Raw genomic sequence first — 22725 nt, forward strand, 5'->3', positions numbered from 1 at the left:
CGAGTGTGTGTGTGTGTGTGTGTGAGTTTCAGCGTGTGAGTGTGCGAGCTGTTCTACACAACTATGCACTTAAATGCAGTCACGTACACACACTGCGACGTACATATTATTATCTTGACACAATGGTGCCATAAAACTTAAAGACCCCCCCAGCATTTTGCATTTGCCTTTGCCTTTGCGATTGCGAGGGCAAGCGCTGAAGGACATGGCATTTGCTTTCGCCTCCCCCTGACCCTTTCACCCCTTTCGCCCCTTTCGCCCCTTCCGCCTCTTTCCCAGCGCCACCATCTCTCCACCGCCCCAGCAAGTTCTTTCTGGTTTTGCTTCTGTTTCTTCCACTGCCTCTGCTTCTGCTTTCCTTTCATTCCACTCGCACCCTGCAAATGCACATTTGTGTGCACTTCTCCACACACACGCACATGCTGCTCGTGGAGCTCGCTTTCTTCTTGCTCCCGGCGCTTTGGAGGCTATATGGAAATTGTAATAAGTTGCAAACCCAAAAAGCTGATGTCATGAGGTTAGTTGCTGGGGCTCAAGTTTCAAGCGACAATCATGTGCTCTCCCTTTGTGTTTTGTGTTTTGTGTTTCGCTCGGTTTTGTTTTGCCTTTCTTGGCTGCTGACCTCATACTTCACTTTGTAGCTTTTGTCTAGCCTGTCATACGACTGGCGCTTATGTTTGCTGCATGATACATATTGTTGTTGCTGGCGGAAGTGTAACTGCACGGCGACTTACTCGGTCCGCACATGCACTACTCGTATTCCCGCAGCTTTCAGTGAAGGCGCTCGTATAATTAAGTGTTTGGAAGGACTGTGTATTATGGTTGACAGTATTTGCAATTGCCTATAAATAATTTAAATGAATACTCGGAGATTTGGACCATGGCGTATACGTGATATGTAACGCTTTGAGACACAGCTAGGCTTTGATTGGGCTCACCTCATTGCTGGGCAGCCAGGTATATGTATTATTTAGCTTTTAGTGATATTTAAATATTATTTTTAAGTGCACACATTGTGCTGCTGGTCAGGTGGAAATGCCTTCAGGGCAGAGATCTCAACCACCAACTACTTTTTGGCAATTTGGCCTCGGGTTTGGTAAACAGGGAGCGCCCGCATTGGTTGGCTTTTTAATTAGCATTCGTAATTAGAGCGATTACCGCGCCAAGCGCTGAAACTAGATAATTATTACGGTTAACTCCGGCATTGGCCAGTAGATCGCACTTGTCACTGCCAGCTCCGACGGCTTTGAATTTCGTTGGCCATGGGCACGGACAAAGCTATTTATGTCGGACTGCAATACAAATGCCATAAATGCGGAGGCAAGCCATAACAATGTCCATTCTGTGGCTAAATCGGTGGGGCGAGTGCTTTGCCCCTGGCGTCCGGCCCCACCCTAGCCCACAAATTCAAATGGAAATTACGCGTTTCGAATTTTGATTGCACTTGAGTGCCTGCATAAAAATGAACATTATATAAATTCAAACAAAAGCCACCCCCAACCCACCAAAGGGCCGACAATGCAGTTACTCAGTAATATCAATTGTGAGTGTACAAACCACGAACCGATCCAAAGCCAAAATGAAAAAAAAAACAATACCTAGATCATGTTGTACATAATTCTACATTTTATTAAATCAATTATATAAAATAAATTGCCCATATAACAAATAAGTTGAGTTTTTCGACTGCAAAATTACTGGCTACAACAAAACCCTGCCACTGATATTGACATGACACATTGACATAGATATCTCAAGATCTTAAAAAAGCCGAGTTAACGAGCTTGTTTCATATATGTAGAAGAGCATATCAGACAAACCTTTAAGTGTCGTTTTCGTGCGGAAAATTGGCAAGCTCAGCCAGAACACACAATCGCCGTGGGTGCCAGTGTATGCCAGTATGGGAGACTTGTTTGCTATCCCGAGGGGTGCAAGAAATCCTTTCTAGAACTAGTTCTCAACATTTAAAAACGGAGAAACTTGCAGGCGGCAAAACTTTTTCAATTTAAACCCGTTGCACCCGCCGAACAGCCCGCCCAAGCTGCATCCGCTGCGACGCCATAACTTTAACTTTCGTCTTGTTAATTCACCGCTGAGAAGTGCATTGGCAACATTTGAATTATTCCGTGCCATTGCGAGACGGCGAGGACAGTTTTTTGGGCCCGACGTGCCCCATCTATTTACCACCCACCTACTGCTGCTCATTTAGCCTTAATTAAAAGTGCCGGAGTTGCCGAGCGGAGACTACGTTGTCGACAGCCCATTTAGCGGGTGCATTCTTTAAGACGCTCGTAAGTATGCCACCAAATATTTAAGGCACAGTTCGCTCGCGCTTCCCCTCTTGGGGGGGGTCGAGTGGTGCCAGTCGTGGGGAAGAAAAATCGGGGCAGTAATAATAAAAATAAAACTATTCCTGGTGTTTATTTAAGTTTAGAAATTGTACAAATTTTCGTAAATTGTTTTGTGCTTTGCCATGGTTGTTACAGGCTAAAAGGACGAAACTTTCCTACCATCGCCTAGGTATTGTTTGGATGTGTGCGTCACTACATTTGTGCCACCGCTTCTCCTGCTCTCTTTCCCCTGCCCCTGCCCGTGTTCATGCCCCTGTTCATGCCCCTGTTTATGCCCCCGTTCCGCCACAGGACCCCTACTTGGTCGTTCAGCATTTGCTTTTTTATTCAGTGCCGTGACTGCAGCAAAGTTTTAGTTTGGCAATTTTGCCTTTCCGTTCGCTTCGTGGGATATTTTTCTTTCTGTTTTCCTTTTTCACTTCCCCTGCGTTCGCAGTTGAGTTTCGCTTTTTTGGTGGACATTTTTGTTTCGTTTTGTGCTTTGTTAGTTCCGTTTCCGCCCGACGCTCGCTCACAACACACACACCCACACACCCACACACCCACACTGCCACCGACAACCCACTTACTCCCTCAGCGCCAGTGCTCTATTTTCGTTGCTGGCCCGTTCGTTTTTATTTCATGTGGTGTTGTCAACTTATTTCTGCGTTCAGTGATTTATTTTCTAAACAATTAAGTAAAAACAGAGATACAAAGGACGAAAAAGCAGGACCACTACAGATAGAAGCGGGAGAAATGCATCCTCATGAAATTTTCAGTGGAATTATTTACAGGATAACGCAAGATAACGGTCCACTGGATGCAGGTAAAACAGGGACGCAAACCTGAAACTAACTACCCTGCAAATATCTTTCAAAGGCAAAAGGTGGGAGGTTTAAAGGCAATGACATAACAACTAGCGGTGCTTTGGTGTGAGTTGGCAAGTTATTAGTCTTTGTTTGGCTGATCCATAAACTGATACCTTCCTTGCTGGTTTTGCGAAAGCTATTTTTGATGAGCGGCCAAGTTCCTCCTGCAGTAGGATAACTAATAAAACGATTCAGCACTATTTCCCTACAAAATTAATTTCTGTTCGCTCCCTCGCCAGTTCACGTGTGTCCCCTGTGCCAGTCAGCTGGCACATAAATCTTGGCAGGTATTTCATTATTTCAGACCAGCGCCAGCCTAGCACCGCACGTACGTAAAGACCCACCTATAAAGTCGTGTAATCGTCTTCATAATTCGCGCCAAGACAACTCGACTCAGCCCTTCTAAGCCATCCAAGCCAGCCAGCCGGCATAATGTTTAACGCTGCGCTGTGAACAATAAAGCGCAGCAGCGAGACTATTGCACACAGAAACCCTCGCACACTCACACACTCACACACTCGCACAAGGAGAAGTTTTCTTCGCTACTCCAGGAAAACCTACTGAAATTATGCGCATTTATCAAAGGAGCAGCGCAAAGAAAACTCATGCGGGCGAACGAGCGCGCACACTACTATAGGACCAATTACATGTGCGCCACGGCAACTGGGGAAAAGTGCATGTAATTTTGTGTCAGAAATTATAAACTCGGCACACACTGCACACAAGCGAGCGGATAGCGCACAGGAAAGGGCGCATCTGCAAAATGAAAACATGGAGTTTTCTATGAAAATGAACGGATTAAAAGTGTAGTTTTTTGCCATTCTTATCGAATTTGTACAACCATGCAGTTGTACTATCTTCATCAGAGCCATGCTTTTTTAAATAAATAGATCATTGCTCCCCTTCTAGTAGACGCTTTATATGCTATCTATTTGGAAAAGGATGGGTACGTGAACCCGCTCGTCAAAGTTTGGTATCATTTTCATGAACCAGCTGACATAACGTAGGCACAAATCAGAGGTTATCATAGTCCATCAGTCCGTTATCCTGGGCTGAAGGTTGGAGGCGCACTTTCCACTGTGCACAAAGACCCCGCCCATTTAATCTGGCTCCCTGTTTTATGCAAATTGTCGCCTAGCCATATTTCATAAATGCATGAAATTAATTTTACTCGCACAGTCTGCCGCATGCATAACTGACTAGGCGTTAGTGTGGGCATATACACACGTATGCGTTTTGATTGATTGTCCTCACTCTGCGGTAAGAGCGTTGGGCCACGTTTTCGAGCCAAAACTGGGCTGAGCGTGAGAAATGCATTTGAATTTACAATGTGTCAGACCGGGCACCATTAATATGCCTTACTCCCAGGTTTCGGGGCTATTCTGACGTTTATGATGGCCGGTCCGAAACTTTGCCGGTGTATAAGTATTTCCACACGCCGACCCCTCCAGGCCAGATAATAAGGCTTGAATTTACGATAAATGCTTTCCAGCCTGGATTTCTTCTTTCATTCGTCCGTCCTTTCTTCCTTTCGTCTGTCCATGCGGAATATTTTCAAGGACACCACGCAGGCATTATATAGCGAACCGGTTGCCATTAAAAAGGGTCCTTTCCCGGCTCCCACCCAGGGTGCAGATCAGGAAGAGGAGCCGGACCAGGACGAGGGCCCAGTCCCGGCGACCACAAAGGTTGTCAGGCCGCAAATGTTTCTCCTTCGCCTTCGATTAAGCGGCGGAAGTCCGCGGCACAGCCAGTTGTCCGTTGCCCTGGAGCCGGTTTCGGGCCATTGCCATTGCCATTGCCATTGCCATTGCGTGGTGGACATCATTGCCGCCATTAAGCTCTAATGACCGTAATAAATAATAATTTATTTTACCTGCAGGCCACCCAACACATCACCGAAGGTACAGTAACGCTATGCCAGCACGGGCATGTATGGGGATTTTAATTTCGGCAAGTTGGGGGCTTCGCAGACCCTTTGCGGTGGAGAGGCACGAACAACAAAGGGCTTTGTTGCATTCGCAATATTAATTGTCCTTGTTTCGGCGGATGCTCCTGGCTGCTCCTGGATTTTGGTGGCATTTCATAGCACGAGACCGCACAAAACCCTTGGGGTTGCCTAATGCATGCTTATTGAAATTGTGCGTTCTTGGAAAACGCGTGCAGGTGCCCCCAGAAATGGTACGTCCCAACCTTATGGGCATCGAAAGTAATTCGATGGTCTTGTGCGAGGGGAAATCGTTATTGGCCGGCGGCACTTAGATAGACTTGTGGTATATATTCAATAAATGGGAACTATCAAGGATACCCATGGCGTGGCCCATTAGAACTTATTTAATTTTTAGTCCGGCGAGTACACACAAGAAATGCACATCCGCTGAATTCCTAGCCCAAGTCCCAGAATTGGTGCGAAGCCGTTCAGCTGATACGGCTTAGCTCAGCTGGAAATAAAATCAATTGACGACAACGTCCTCGACAATGGCAGCATATGCTGCAGCGAGCACAATAAACATGGGCGTGAAAACCACAAAATTTTATGCAAACTCATAAAATGATTTTTACAGCTAAGCAACGAACAAAAAAAGATCCATTGTGGCGGGGCTGCTGCCAGGCATAGACAGCCAAAGCTGTCCAAAGATGGCCACATAAAACTCTCAACAAAAAGTGCACTAAAACATGGGGCCCAAACGTGTTTGGTTTGGGGTTTTGGCGGCTCGGGGCGCTAAAGCCGCTACAGCGTCAATATTTTTCCAGAGGCGATTTCGCCGAGTTTGCCAACAACCGCAAAACACCCAACGGATTTTAATACACAATTGCTTGTTTGTGTGCGTATTGCGAAAACCGATCAGAATGTAGAATGTAGAATGGAAGGGGGAACGGAATTGGCACAAAATATTGAGGCCAAATCGATGGCAGGCAATATATACTGCAAGCAAATGGCAAAGTCGGGTCCCCAGCGCCTACTAGTACGCCTTGGATAATAGAAATTGAGTCAGCCACGCCCGTTCTGAAAATCTCAGCTCAGGCTTCCATGCCTGCTCCTCGCGTGTGTGTGGCTTGGCCAGCTTTCGGGCTGACCCCAGGGGATTTGGAGCATCAGTTGGACAGTCATGACTATTGAACTAATATCCAAGCCGGTGGGAGGGTTGCGGTTTTGGCAGACTAGCGGCGAACGTTCCCTAAGCGCCACAAAATCGAGAATTTTATGACAGGCATTTCCTAAGAATTTCCCAAGCATTTCCCACCGCATTTCGAAAAGGAGCCGTGCCAAAGATGTTCAATATTTGCTTGCCTTGCAGCGGATCTGCATCATCCAGAATGCGGGCTAATTGGCTGTCCACAAAGGGCGGGCCTTTCCCTTTATCGCTTTCTCCTTTATAGACGGAGTTCTAGTACCCGAAATGGCTCGGAAATCTCCAGGTCTGTTGGTAAGCAGTGGGCGAGTGTGCTGGCTATTTAAGGCAAAACGGCCGTCAAAGCAGAATGCGGTGCACATCAAACACAGCTGTCATATACGAAGCCATCTCGCCGGAGATGATCTGATTTGTGATGGCCACGCCATCCGATGGTTTCCGGCGCTGGAGATGTCCTTAAAGTTTCGGCTAAAGTTCTTAGGCAGAACTTCAAAAGTAAGCAAAAGCAATGCAAATTTAGTGCAAAATTCTTACATTTTATTGATTGGCTGTCAATTGGCCTAGCACTGCATGTGCTGGATCAAAGAAACCCGTTCAAGTCGTGCACTTTTTCCGAGCAATAAACAGAGGGGCGGAATTATTGCGTATACGAAGCATGGGACGAAATTCCCCTGGTGGCCATAAGGTCGGAATACAAATAGCAGCCAGCTAGCGAAGGGGAACTGGAGAGCAAGCAGCAGCGCTCATATGCGTGGTGGGGAGGGAAATTAAGCAAATCCCAGCTAAGCAATTCCTGCAAACATGCAGCATTTATGAGCAAAAGGGAGTTGAGCACGGCAAAAGAGCACTCGGCGATGCAATTGAGGTTCATTAAACTTGTGCATGTTGCTCCCGTCCGTTTTCCCATTCTGCTTCCTGCAGCTCGTTGTCCGTGCTCCGTAGGAAAACATTTCGATTACCCTCACCTTTATCCTTGACAGTCCCAGCAGCCAGTCCTCTCCAGGACAAATTCAAGGGCCCGCCTTCCACTAAATCGGAATTGGTTACCCGGACAAGTGCGGAGGACTCGCATTATCCGGATGTTTATAATTATGGCCGACAGTCGGAGGGGACAGGCGCAGCGGGGAGCCAGTACCTCTCCAAGCACATACGTGCATTGGAATTGCATGCTGATGTGCCGCCCGCAGACCACTCTCAACTCCCCCTTTGCCTGCACTCACATAGTCATTACAAATGCAACATGGCCAAGTTGAGCTGAGCACAGCCGCGGGTGTGGATACCAAAAAAGAATTATTATGTTTCTGCTCGTCACTGCCGCAACATTATTCTCTTCAGTTAATTGCGACTGGGATAGGAGTCTATGTAGGGACAGGCAGGGCACTAAAGGGACGCGAAGCTCTGGGCAGGGAACGGCACAAAGAAAGAGTTCCATTTAAAAAATAATGAGTTTTCCGGCTTGCTAGCAAAAAGCAAGCGGGCTTGATGGAACGAAGTCAAGTCACTCTGCGACCACAGAGCAAAAAATTAACTTTGCCCATAATTATGGAGCTGACAAAATGGCGGGCTGCAGTGGGAGGGTCAAACAACCTGATTCAAGCCGCGCCAGGCTAATGGAAGATGAATACTATAGAGCTGGAGGGACTTCTTATCACGGTGATCCCATGAGGCTGTGCACGACCTTTCTTCTCTGAACTGAGCTCCAGGAGGCCGAAATCCAGATAAAGTTCGGCTCACCGACTACCAGAGATCACAGGAAGGTTTCTGTTTCATTGGGCATTGAATATTTTAATTAATTACCGGACCATTGTGAGTCCTAAGAAAAATCTCTTATAATTGGAATGCAAATAATAGCGAGGGGTGGCAATTGAGATCTTAGCCCTTGAACTTATCAGGATAAGTATAACCCGCAAACTAGAAGTTGTGAAATAATTATGGTCGCAAATGCCACCAGAATTCAAAAGCTTCCGAAATCCCTACCACGAAGTTTAATTTGTACTTCTTGGATAATGGTGTTTTCGGACTCATTTCCGCCCCCCCACATAATCCATTTGTTGAACTTGAGCTCTGGCTTAGGGGCGAGTTGAAATGGAAATCGTTTTTCTGTATTTCTGGCTCTTCCGCCGCTTTTTACTCTATTTTAACCATAATTGCCCCACATTATGCAGATGTGTACAGAATATGTATGCATTAGTTATCTGCTTCTCGTAAACGAATTGCGATTTTATTTCAAGTTGCTCTAACAATTTGCGAGTGTAAAGGAAGGTGTTTTGTTTCCCTTCTAACGTGCATTTAAACAAACATTCGAACAATTTATCTTTTGTGCATCGTAAATCCTGCTGCCTAACATTTGTGTAAAATTTATTTCCTGATTAAAACTTTTCCCTTTTTATTTGATTGAACTTGGAATCATCCTACCCTCAAGACATATGCAAGGTAATCTCAAACTTAAGCGAAGGCCACACAAAATTTGATCTATGTAACGACTGTTTGGGCTGTTATTTTTAGGATTTAAGGAGCCAGGAGAGATTCCGGCCTCAGAAACGATATCTACACTTTTGGCAGAGTCAAATAGTTTTTCGAACAGAACTCAATTTTATCGTGCGTTTCCTGGGAAATTAACATGCTGCCTCAACCCAGAATCCATGTGGATCCTAACTAGCTCGTCCTTGCCAACCCTCTAGTCACCTATGGCTGTAAGAATACCATATGTTTGCTTGTGCGTGACTTTGTGTGTGCGTTTCGGTTCAACACTAAACTTTTATTTTAGATTAAGTCAATTTGGCCAACAGCATGCGCCCCACTCGTGCACACCCACACACCCGAGCGCCCACCCATGTCGGTGAGCGGATGTTGGGCTGGGAAAAGTATTTTTCATTTGCTTGGCTGCCCTTTTTATGAACAACAACCTCACTTTCGAAGCTTTCGTGAGTCGAACATCAAACTATGCACGGAAACGTAGCCCAGAGGCTGATCACCGCTTTCATCGTTAAACCTTCTGCGTGTATATTGTCTGCTTTCGTTTTGAGTTTGGCCCATTATTACGTATACGCAACGTGGTCTCTACGGTGTAATCGACAAAGTTAAATTTCGAATTTCACAGGAAACTTCTCAGCCCAGGCCGGATTTTCGATTCACTCGTTCGGCCGCTTATTATCCCTCCAATGCGCCAGAGACTCGTTTCGCGGGAAGCGAGTTTAAGGCACGCAATAAATTATGTCGGAGGCTGTCTGTACCGGGTGCACTTACACAGCCGAGCAGGTCAGCCCTTTCTCTGCCTGATTGCTTGATTTATCCACCGTCTTTAGGCTAAAGACTTTATTGGAAAAGTTTGATTGGAGTTCCCACTACTCAAGCCGCCGCTCCAGTGCCATGGCTGCGAGTGCCTCTGCGGTTGGTCTGATGGCTTTATTTCGCGGAAATATCCAGGGGAGTGGGCGGTCTGAGAGAACCTTGATTGAAGCCTGCTCGCTAGGCCCATAAATCATATATGCACACGCCAATAAGGCGTAATTTTTAGTATTTAAACATTAATGGGCCTCCGCACAACCAATGTTAATAAATATATAATAACTGTTCATGAAAAAAGCAGTCATTAAAAATGTATAGGCGTCTATCCCTTGAGATGTACAGATTTGTGATGGCACATTGTGAAAAACTTTTAAAGTGATATTGCATTTGAACAGTTCAAAATAGTATGTTCCTTTGACACTTCTATTGGGTAAAAAAAAATGTTCCCGTTGAGGTAAAAATATACAAAATATTTCTCATTTTACTGCATCAGAAAGTGTTTCCCAGAAAGTGTTTCCCTTAAAGCAATTTCCGCGACCGTATTTTGAATCTGCGCATCGTAATCAGTCAGTTTTGTTGACTGTTGTTTATGGATCAGTGAGTATTGTTGCCATTCTGCGATTATCTCAACTGCATTTGTTAATTAACGGGAAGCCGTCGAAATGCCCCCATTTTGTACAGACATTTGCCTAACGTTTTCCAAAGTAGCTTATGCTATAATAGTAGTCGGTTTATTTTTATATATTTGTCTTAATAAATTCTTCTGGGGCACATACATCATAACTTGCCTCACGGGTAATGCAAATAAATCATCGTGGGTGTTGGCCATAGTTAAAATTGGGCCACAGGCATGCCCTAACGCCATCCGTAGGCTACTACTTCAGTGTGAGTGTTAATAAGTTTCATGGTTTCCGTTGAGTGCTTCTGTTTCTGATTAAAGCTTCTTATAGTATTTGGTTAGCAGGCTCCTTTTTTGCCGCTGGCATAAGTTGACATATTTGAACTACTGCTGCCAGGGACACAAGATGTATCGCCCCTTTAACTCCCTCGCCGGATGAAAAAACTTATTATTGCCCCATCTGCTGCCCAGAAGCTATCAATACTAAATTGCAGTCGACTAAAATATGCTTAAAGTTCTGAGATTACGAAGGACGCAAGTTTTTGACAGCTTGATTATACGGAAAGCCCAGCCAAATTAGGGTTCCTTAGCTGAATTCTGGTCAGCTGATCGGCTAATTTGCAATCATTAGGAGGCAGGTCCTTTTTTGGTTGGTATTTGGGCTTTGTGTCTTCCAATTGTTTTGTGTTTTTTAAATGAAATTTTAAACAAAACAGAGCCTAGAAGCTGCGCGCATCAACGCAGTGTGTGCATCCATGCGTATAATTAATCTGCTGGCATTAATTGCGGCAAGGGCAGAAATACCGCAATGCCAGCAGAAACAGAACCGAAGTGGGAATATAGCAGAAATGTAAGGAAAGCCAGAAAATATTTTAACGCTCAGCCCGGCGAGATAAGCTAAAGCGGGCACTTCTCTGCGCTTAAATGTCATTCGTAGTCAGCCAACCGTGGCAGCCAAATAAAAAACCGCCTACCATTGGGGAAAGCATTGAAATATCAGCAATGAGGGCCCTGGTAGGAGGCACTTTTTCGGACTTAAAGCTGAACCCCCTTCGGCCCTCAAATGCGCTTTAAATGCCTTTTAAGCAGATGAACTGACGGTTCCTATCAGGACGAGTGCCGTCCGTCTGCCTATACTGCTGACGTAATTAATTGCTGGCCAAGTTGGGCCCACGCCAACACATTCTCACCTAGCCGAGCTCGAGAAGGAGCACCTGGCTAAAGGAGGGCCGAAACGAGTGCACAATTTATAAAAGTCAACACTTGAACACGTTTTAACCGAAAGAAAGGGAACACTACTCGCTTGGCCAGGTCACTTCATTTTATTATCAAGCACATTTCTGCACGTAATTGTTTTGACGTTGCATTGCAAATTGTCCTTTTGGCCGGTGCCGCGATCGTGTTCGCGCTGGTTTTTTTACTCTGACCTCTGGTGTCGGGTTTTGGTCAACTAGTTCATTATCTGAAAGTATCGCAATTAATTTGTAAGTGTCAAGACGCTCCCGTTTCCATTCCCACGCCATGAAACGTGTATGAACTGAATTTTAATGTGGGTAGGACACGCTGCGAACACCTGGCGTATGCGTAATGTGGCGAACATTTAGTATCGGCCTCGAATAGATAGAACCATTAATCTGCGGTTTATGCTCCTCTTTCCTTACTTACCAGCCAATCAATGCGTCCTTACTGTCGCTACCTAAAAATAAAACAATACAAAAAAAATTAGTAAAAAGGTCGATATTCTCAAGCGAACTTGATCCTCGTTCAAGAATTATTCTGTTCAAAATGCATGCCTCTGACGCCAAATATGAGCTAATAGCTTCATGTACTCAACGTCTATTGTGTCTGTCATCTGTGCAAACGCAACACACACAGGGCACAAAGCAAAAGAACCCATGACGATGCTGACGATGATGACGATGCCCAGGGATACACACACTCATCCAGTGACACAGCGCGAGCCTCGCTGATTGCCGCCTGCTGAGTCAGGCATGTCAGCTTCGGCGCCATCAATTTGGGTGCTATTGACATTGGAGGCAGATGGAGTATGAATCCGACTCTGTATCCGCATCTGATCGTGAATTGAAATCAGAGACAGAACCTGTACCGAGCCTTTTGTCGGGGCTTAGGTGAAATCAATGCAGCCTAAGGCCTGGCAAACTCGCGTGTTCGACGGGGTCGTCATCGCCAGTTGCAGTCCAATGGACTCTGTGTGAAAATCTTCTAGTCTGCGTATCAACAGGCAAAGCTAGTTGGGCAGCTCTCACAAGAGGAATACTTTCGTGGAGCTGTTTCAATTATTTATTAGGGCCGTTCTGGGGAAAATAAAATAAATTAATTATGCTCGCCTCGCCAGTCCTACGCATAGGAACCTCAAGTAACCGGGGCTTAGGCAAATAATTAAAAAAGGACACGCTGGTCCATTCCGAAAAAGTAATTATTTGACTCCGGCTCCCCTCTCTATTGCAAACGAGCTCCGAACACCGATGGCGGATGGGGTAGAAAAGTTTCGCAACGAATTAAAATTAATGAAAATACATTTTCAGAATTGTTTCAACCCCTTTTTCGGCGGGTAGAGACCGGTTAAGTTGACGCTTGAAAATGATTTGAGTGCTTTAAACCAAAGCAAGCCACGACCGAGATAGAACCCAGTAAGAGAACGAAGGGCCCTGGCAACCAGGACGAGTCATCATAGCCGTCATTGTAGCGAGCAACCCGTGGGGCGACTTACATAAAAGCACTTAAGATATTTAGTTCATGTTCCCAATCTTGTATTTGAGGCCATTTTGGGGGTCGCAGCATCCTTTTCGTCGGGCAGTTCTTTTTTTACCAAACATAAATTTTGCAAATGCCTTTGACTTTGACTGCGGCTTTGGTTGCCCTCCGAAATCCCGAATATCAGTACCATTCCCCGCGTCGTATGCCAATCTTCGTCGAATCGATTTGGAAAGGCATCAAACTAATTAAATATTCGATTAGCCAAAGGGCCAGGACGGCAATGCGAACGCACTGACAAATTAAAAACGATTAATATGCCGTCGCAGCGCGTTTTAATATGAACGCGTAAGCTTTGGTTACTAGTAAGTTTACTTGGCGAACGGTAAAACCTCCAAATTGAATCCTTTTCTTCTGTTTCCTTAAAGCTGACAATTACGAATGCGCACTATCATTTGTTATTTTAATTAATCTCGTTTAATGGCGTCTACTTTGAGCTACAGCTTTTTGACGAGCCTACGTTGTCCATATGCTGCCAGCCAACACAACCACACACCCACCAAACCACCAACTCCCCTACTCGTACGCGCCCTCGGGCTCATGCATACATGCATAATTAATGGGCGGCTTCATCTGATTATGAGCATATTGAGCTTTGTTTTGGCCATATTGTGCTCGCAACTGGAAACCCGGACGCCCTTTCTGGATTTTTTTTAAAAAGATTCAGTGTTATCCCTCTTAAGCCGCCTCGACTGACATTTAAAACGCTTAATTAGCCGCGTGCCCGGCTCCTCGCGGTCAGATCCTGGTTCGGGTCCTAATGAAATTATTGATGCATGTTTGTCATGCTTCCGAGAATCCATGTACGGCCATTCATCCGTCCCAGCATCCTTACCCTGAGCATGAAATGACCGCTTATTATAGCCAGCTGCAGACAAATTTAATTTATTCAAAATGAGGCACATTGTGAGCTCATGTGGCCTTGCTGAAACTTTGAGTGGTCAAATGGCTGGGTCCATAATGTCCCCAATTTCGAGCTAGCCTCTTCCCGCCCTCCGTGTTCCGACTCCGCCCGTACTCATACTAGTTTTCATGGATGAACGAACCTTGGAGTTGAGTATTATTTAAAGAAGCAGCACATCCTTGACCATTAAAAGTGGCCCAGAAGCTCGAGCAATTTCATTTGAATTGTGAACGATCCCTTTTTTATTTTTATTTATTTAGCAGGGGGAAACGTGCAACCTAATCCCCTCGAGGTTATTGAACTTTACGAGCTTGGATTACAAGCCAAGCCCAACGAGTAGGAACCAGAATGGAAAACGGAAAAGTATATGAGCAGACCCTATACGATTTATTAGCCTATGTGTGACTGACAAGTTTATGTTTTCATTTTTCTTGGACTCATGAGTTTTGCACAAATTATAGAAGATTTAAATATGAGTGCCACTGAACTGCGATAAAAATTCCAGAGCTCCGTGACTGGGAACACCAAGACAACTGCCCAAATCGAGTTATGAGCTCAAGGCCCTTCTTAGCCGAGTTTATTGAAATGTTAGGCGAATTATACAACTCGAGTTCAGCGGTGTTCGATCTATTTATAGCCCTCGTATCCAGCATGGTTTCATGTAGGACAGCCAAGCTGGTGCAAGATTCTCTTTGAAATTTGGCCTTAATGGCGTTATGCACACTCGGATGCATATCGGCACTCAGCTGCCTTTCCACAACTTGACTATCCGCTAATGTTCCGCTTGTCCTGTGTATTTTGGGAGATTCAAAGCTCGGTATTTGCCTAGTGTTCTAGGCATTAAATCAATTAATGCGTGAGCTTATCCGCCGGGACATAAAGCACCAGAACTTTACCTCAACGCAGACAGCATGAAAAACTCCAGTTCAAGCAAACTGAATAGATCCCAAATTCCTGTGCTTTTTGTTAGGCAAAGTTTGTGTCACTTCACTGTACTTTACTTAACCTTACTGGGAACTCCACATTGGCTACGTTGGCTCCGCAAAAAGCCCTTCAGCGCGTAGCATTTAAAGCGCAGCAATTGAATTTACCGAACATGTTGCTGTAGCGCTTTTTCCGTGCATTTAGCCTCTTTCGGGCTCCGAATTCTGGGAGCCACTGCTGCTGCCCAGCCCATTGTGCCGGAATGACCAATTTTTTTGGATTTTAAATTCAGTTAACGGAGAGAAGAGACCTTCCACGGCTGGCGAGTTGACCCTCCCCTGATTGCTTATATTTCTGTAGCAGTTTAAACAGCTGCCAGCTGCATTTTCAGCCCAACTGAAAGAGGCTGCTGTCCGTTGCCTTGGGCGACTGGCCCCATTAGCTAGGAAATTTATCTACATGCACCTGACAGGTAGCCAGTAGCCAACGGGAGCAGCTTAGGTTGATTTAGTTGGGACGGGTGGACTGCCTCCTCCAATTGGTCCACCACTTGACGTGGCAGCCGGAATGGCACACGGACATCGGACATGGGGCTTTGCACGAGGGATGCTCACGGCAATTGAGATGCTGTGTGGTCTGCTAAGTGCTGCCTGCTAAATAAGCTTAAATTCAATAAGTTAATGGCAGCCCCTGCCACTCCGCTGGATCTAACCTGATAGCTGAAAGCTGTCGAAATTGCTCGTTGCACACAATTTCATTTTGCATGTGGCAAGTGTTTATTTTGGGCAACAGCCATCAGCCCTAATTACATTAGGCATTTAAAGCAGGGAGTCAGTGCTTGGCTGTTAGCTGCGGCCACTTCGGTTGGCTGTCCGCAAACATTTCGAGCGGCAGGAGTCGTTCGCGTTGTCTAAACAAGAAATCACACAAACGGTTTCGCTTCATTTGCCATAATCGGCAGCAAATAAAAGCGACTTCCAATGCCATTTGTCCCTGTCAGATCGCAGTTTACGATTGACTAACGATGTGCGCGAATAACCGAGTTACCCACATCCCCAAATCGGAGTGAGAAAGTCATTTCGAGTGCGTAACAGTCGTTGCCGCGAACGAGGACTAAGATAATAATAATTATGTACATATGCCTTGCGTGGTCTACGTGGCGGACATACGTGATCCGCAGTTGGGAAATAAGTAAAATGAATCCGAAGCTATACGAGTCAGCAGACGACGACGGGAAAACCCTTTTAAGATGTCAGCTTGCATTTTTGTCAGGGCTTTCTGGGCCTAATGAACGCTGACGTCAACAACGGCACTGATTCCTATGGAGCAAGCCATCGCTGGTGGATACCGCGGTGCTCCGCTTGCTTTCATACCCAATTAGCCTTGACTGTGATTAATACTGACCGTAATTTCGTTAAATCGCCTTTTGATATAACCTCCCACCAAAATCGACAGCGGAAATGAGAGAAGACTGTAGGCTCGGGCCGTGACATAAATTCGCTACGATTGGAAGCCCTATGCCGTTCAATCTGTAAGCATGTAAAGGCGTGCATGAGTGGCTTTGCTCGGCTCTTGGAGTGCCGAGGGTCCAGAACACAGAAGACCAGTTTCCCCCACCTGAAGGGGTCATCATTAGTCCGTGCACAACACGACATTAAATCTTTATAAATGATGCGGCCCAATTTGGTTTGCTTACGAATAGGCTAGAATCACTTTATACAAGTGCGTAATAAAGCGTACTTAGCGTAGCCGTATTATGTACCGAAATATAGGTATGCCTATAAAAAACAGGAAAGTGTTTATATGACTACTAATTATTTACTGAATGCAATTACATACGAATTCTGAAGGGGCTGTGGGCGGTTGTAATACGTGTTATTCAAACTTGACGTACAGACTCTACGTAAAGCCAGATACCGTAACGCCATTGTCAATACTTTTCATACTCTTACTCGAGTAATTTACCTAGGTTATTACAATACATACATTTGATGGAGATGGTAATGGCGGTCCTTGCCATTGGTTCCTATTTATACCCGTTATTCGAAGAGTAAAAGGGTATTTTCGATTTGTTGAAAAGTATGTAACAGGCAGAAGGAAGCGTTTGCGACCATATTAAGTATATTTATTCTTGATCAGGATCAATAGCCGAGTCGATCTGGCCATATCCATCTGTCCGTCCGTGTGTCTGTCCGTCCGTATGAACGTCGGGATCTCTGGAACTATAAAAGCTAGAAAGTTGAGTTTCAGCATTTAGACTCCAGACACATAGACGCAGCGCAATTTTATTGGTGTTGCCACGCCCACTCTAACGCCCACAAACCGCCATAGACTGTCAGTGTAAAAAATGGCTCTACCACAAGCTGAGTAACGGGTACAAGATAGTCGGGGAACTCGACTGTAGCGTTCTCTCTTTTTTTCTTATGCATTAATACCGAAATTAAGTGACCTTAGGGGCTTTCTTAACTTCTGACTCGGTGGGATACAAATATTTTGAGGTGAGACCGTCAAAATAAATTTATTTTCATTAGAAAAGCAAACCACAATTTAAACTAACAAGCTCCTTAACGAAATCTCATTAAATTGTGTGTGTATACCAAGTAAAATACCCTGCGCGTCTTTACTCACCTGACACGTCATGGCGATGGCGATGGCGATGTTCTCTTAGTTTATCGTGTGTGTGATAATAATGACGACCTGCTGCATATTTTCTCTTGTTAGCTGTCAAAATAATTGACATAAAGTGGCATGTGTCTTCGGCGTTGTTATTTACGAGCCGTACACGCATAAGCGAGTAACGTAACAAACGAGCTAGCCACGCCCACCACTGAAAAAATGGTAAGGTATCTGGCTGGCAAGGGAGTCGACTATCTGACTCCTGTATCTGATGCCCACCATCGCCCACCATGGCCACGATTTATTTTCCCAAAACTGACGGGGAGCTGGCCATTCAAAATGCGTAGCTTGCTTCTCAAGACTTGCATAATAAAGCTAAGTAGGACTAATTTATCAGATATTTTGGCAATTCTGATAAAATATACTCTAATTTCGTGCCTCAGTGGCGGTGAAAGAGAGCGCGAATTATTCGCCCCTGGCAATCCACCTACGAAAACTACGTTCGAATATAATATTCACGGCCGACTGAAATATTTATTAATGAAATTGCTTGACGCTGTTAAATATTTAGCTCTTGTGCATAAGCAACCCTCGAAATATGTCCAAGTATTTTTGACTGTCAGCCGGTTGCCTTCTCGCAAAGCCCGTATCCTTTGCTAGCAATTCACACAGTTCACTGTCATCGGTAATTTTGGGTTCATCAAAAATTAAGCACGAGCTGCAAAGCAGCAGGGCAGGCAGGAGTTGTGAAAAATTCCTGGCGCAAAGTTGGTTAATGGCCATAAATGTGGCAACAGACGATGACAACGACTGAAGAATGAAGTTTAATGCGCGCACAATGCTGCGCACTCACTATGCGCGTATACCCAGAGGAACATGTGAGCGCCAGTATACCAACAATGCTTTCCGGGCCGAGTTGCCTCCTGGTGGGGCTTAATCTTTAGCTACTTTCGCTTCGCGTGTGCTTTGGGGCTTGCGAGCATTATTAATAAGTATGTACGACGCTGCGTATACGTGACATTTACGGAAATTTGATTGAAAAATATCGAACATACTTTTCGCCACTTTCCCGGGGTGACATAGCGATTCCATTTGATGCGAAGGAAAATATGAGTTGATATGCCAATTTCTTCCCCGGATCTCAGGAGATGCAGCGGTGCGGAAGGAGCAGCCGGAGGAATCACGTAGTGCTTCTGTCGACTTCGGCCGTGTTGTGTTGTATTTTACGGACCCGTTTTTCCCCGCCCAATGAGGCACTGTTACCGATATGTGATGTGCGTGTGTGAAATTACGTGTCTCCGGAAAAGGGTAATCTGAGTCGGCCCCGACATCCAAACTCCTACCGCCTACCACCCCCAAGACTTATCCACACGCCGGAGTGGCTTTGCAGCAGTGCAGCCGCGCTGACAGCTCGCAGATTTTCAGCAGTAGTCAACATTGATTCATCAAAAATTAATCGAATCCCCAGTCTGCGGGCCCACGTCAAACTGTCAGCCGTCACGCAGGACCAACTAGCCCACTGGGCCAGACTTCAACCTCCGATTCGCACACGTTTCGCACATTGCGTAATCCGCTTAAAGCAACAACTCGCATTGGCGTCGATAGGCGGCGGCCCACCAAAAGCCGACTGCGGCTGCCAGTTGACGGCCGCGAATCGCTGGCTATGCCCGCTCACTATTGTCGTCTCATTAATATGTGCGGAATATGCAGCATAACTCAAAGGGGTCGTATTGTTGGGTCCTAGCCGCTGAGCCTTTGCTTTGATTTCGAGACCCACCCCTGCACCTGCAGCCGCATCTGCATTCCACTTGACATTAATTGCGCAGAACTAAGTATCTATTATATGTATATATCTATTTATGTATATATATACATCCGAATGCGGCTTTGCTCTGTCGGAGCGTGACAGCTGGCGGCGTGACAGCAACTTTTATTTATGCCAAGTTTAAGTGCAGCTTTGTAATCTCGCTTTCATCCGACCCTGGACCGGCCAGCCTCCGGCTCTGAATCTAGACCAGGATCTGGCCATTTGCCAGATGCCCCTTGCCGATTACCGATTGCCACATGCCAGCCACGAGCTGTGGAGCCTTTGCAGCTGAGCTTTCAGCCCCTTCCGTCATACATTATATCTGATCCCCAGCAAATGCTGCAATTTGCTGCACATCACTGCTGCTAGATGCTCTGCCAATCAATCGCCTGCTTCCGACATGAAAACAAGAGAGAACGCTATAGTCGGGTTCCCCGAAGGAGAAATTTCCACAGTGACATTTTTTTGCGGTTTGTGGGCGTTAGAGTGGGCGTGACAAAAAGATTTTTGGCAAAACGAGAGAAATTTATAAGAGTAACAAAATGTGAAAAAAAAATTAATACATTTTTCAAAAGTGTGGGCGTGGCAGTTTTGGGCAACATAGCAACCTTGGGCAACAAACATGCGCTGCGTCTATGTATCTTGAATCTATATAGTTCCTGAGATCTCCACGTTCATACAGACAGACGGACATGGCCAGATCAACTCGGCTATTGAATTTGATCAAGAATATATATACTTGATATGGTCGGAAACGCTGCCTTCTGCCTTCTGTTACAACGAATCTAGTATACCCTTTTACTCTACGAGTAATACCCATTACAAAATAATGGAACATAAATGTATCTGCTTTGAGCATCCGTTGGAAACGAAATTGTTAACCGGTGGATCCGTTCTCATAATTGCTTGCCTGTTTAGACCTAATACCTCGTTTACTTTGCGTTGAGTTGATAGGGTCGGCCAATACTTAGCAATCGCAGTCGTGGCTCCCATGACGAATGAGTGTTGATGCCCGCACTTTGGCCAACATAAATCAGCCCAGGTGCGTTTCAGCCTGCAAATGAGCTCTACGGGCCAGATTTGCGGCAGACGAAACTTTTGGCCGGCAGCCGCTACCTGGTCCCGTCCTTTCGGTGTGTCAATAAATGAAGCGTGATTGATTACAGGGAAAAGTTTTTGGGGCACCCAAGCAGGGAGTATAGCCATAACACAGTCGGCCGTCTAGGGCTACTGGACAGGTGTGCGATGACGGCTGTTGGCATTTGCTGGAGTTTATTGTTTGAATTTCGTGTATCTTTGTTCAGCTGACAGTCCCCCACCATCCACCGCACGCCCCACTCCCATGAATATCGGCTTGGAAAATATTTTGTCAGCCATTTTTATGCAAATGAAATACATTTTGCATAAAAAGTCAAACATCAACAGAGATTTATGACTTGTTGAAACTTTAGCATAATTTCATAAATATTTAAATATTTTCATGTGCTGCTCCAAAAAAGGAAACCAAAATTATGCACAAGTACGAGGACGTCGGCTAAAGGAAAAAGGATGATTATGTGCAAATATTTGCGCTCATTATGCACAGTACTCTTTCCTGCCCAAAAAAGCGAAGCCATCGAGTGGTCAGACGTGCCGCCATGGAAAAATGGGCCAAGAAAAAGTATCTTTTCTAGCAAGGCTCCTATTTTAATGTATTGTTCAGCCAATCGGTTAATCGATCGAAAAATGGCTACCAGGAACAAACACTAAAATTAAAAGGAATGAGTCCTCGTAACAAAATCAATCGAATTCGTTACACATTTATTTGCCTGCCAAGTACAGAATACGAAAATTACACCAAAATGTAACCATATTAAATTGATTTCTTTAAGCATACAATCTGGCCATCTGGTTATTAGGTGCACGAAAGATTTAGTCAACTGTAGAGTGTTGTTACGTATCTATCTTTGTGCAATCCGTGGAGTTGATTAACCCTTCGGTTGCAATTGTGGTCCATGACCCTTCTCTTATATGCCGCGAAATTGGGAACCCTGCCAAAGCAAATAAATAATGCATTCTGCCCGTGCACGAAATAACAATCTGGGCCCAATTGTCGAGCACGCTCGCACGGTTTGCGGATTGCTTTAAATGAACGCGGGAAATTGCCACGCTCCAGCTGAAGCCGCGAGAGTGCCAGTGTTTTGTCGGACTGCCCATGACAGTCGTAGGCACTTCAATTAATGTGCGCTCGGCTAATTACAGGACGAGCAAGCATGCAATAATTCAATTGCACTGCGATGGATAACGCATGCCGGACTCGGGCTCACATTTGCATTCAGCCCCGCATTAGAACACGCCATTCTGGAGACCCACAAAAGCACAAGGGCGCTTGAAAAGGACACGGCAGGGGACCCAGAGGCAAGCGGAGCGATAAGAGCCATGAAAGTTGCCACGAACAGGCTTATGTCGGGCCGCTTATCGGCTGCGTTTTATCGCTTCCAACATTTCAAGTTAATTTACTTCGCTACTTTGATCTCCCAAGGCCCGCCGCAATGACCGAGTGGTGGGAAATAAGTTTTCATATAAATTTCTCATTTTGAGCGACAACATGCCAGGCCAGCGCCGAGGGATTTATCTGTCCAATAAATTGGGCATCTTGCGATTCCGAATATTTTCGAAAACCTTTCAGCTAGTGTACCAGCCCGCACTCTGTCAAAACATCCTATAACATGGCAATAACAGCCGAGTGTTTACAAATAAGCAAAACCCCAAAGATGTCCAAAGGACGGGGATAGGTTGGAGCTCAGCTGCACGACAAGTGATTACACGGCTTCTTTCGTGGAAGTGTTTTCCCCTTGCTGATTCAGATATCGGGTCCCTGGCAACAGGACAACAACTGCGTGCCACGGAAAGTTTCTTCCGCAAACGAGGAGAGGAGGGCAGAATCACGTTCCACCACTGCCAGTGCTGCTGGCCAGTTCCATGAGGTATACGTTTGGTGTTGTGCAACTCATATAGGAACTTTCGTCACCGCCTGGGATCTCTATTAAACAGGATTGCAATGCGCCTCGATCAGATAATAGGTAAGAAAAAATAAAATAAGTAGGTTTAGTGCAGAACTGGTACATAAAAGAGCACAAAGGTCCTCGAAAGCCAATTTTCGGCAATCGTTTATAAAATATACTGGTTGGTGGTAAAAACGCGAAATCGAGTTGTAAGGGAGAACTAGGGATATGACCAAAACAATTATATTTAAACGTTTTTAGAACTCTAACTTAATGCAAAACTTTCGTTTTTAACACGCAGGCACAGACACAGCATGGAACTATTTTAAAACAGTTTATCGGGTTCGTAGACTTCATTTAAGGTCTTGAGCCTTGAGCCCCTTCCCACCGCCGTGCCCACCCTTCCATTTCACTGCCCTGATGCTGTTGCTTTGGAAAGAATTTTCCGCCTTGCCTTGCGAAATCGTTTGCACAG

At 45.4% G+C, this 22725-nt stretch overlaps 1 protein-coding gene across 7 annotated transcripts in view; it reads right to left on the reverse strand.

Annotated features, from left to right (window-relative positions):
• LOC120454558 (zwei Ig domain protein zig-8) overlaps positions 1 to 22725 on the reverse strand; it is a 54203-nt gene that overhangs the window by 15936 nt on the left and 15542 nt on the right. For 6 of the 7 annotated variants that reach the window (XM_039640008.2, XM_039639997.2, XM_039639987.2 and 3 more), the window contains exon 2: positions 11906 to 11936. The exons of the other annotated variant lie outside the window; for it this stretch is intronic. The gene's annotated coding sequence lies outside the window, so the exon portion shown is untranslated. The remainder of the gene's footprint in view (positions 1 to 11905; positions 11937 to 22725) is intronic. 7 annotated transcript variants of the gene reach the window in all.

The sequence above is a fragment of the Drosophila santomea genome, chromosome 2L (genome assembly GCF_016746245.2).
Source record: "Drosophila santomea strain STO CAGO 1482 chromosome 2L, Prin_Dsan_1.1, whole genome shotgun sequence".
Taxonomy (NCBI): Eukaryota; Metazoa; Arthropoda; class Insecta; order Diptera; family Drosophilidae; genus Drosophila; species Drosophila santomea.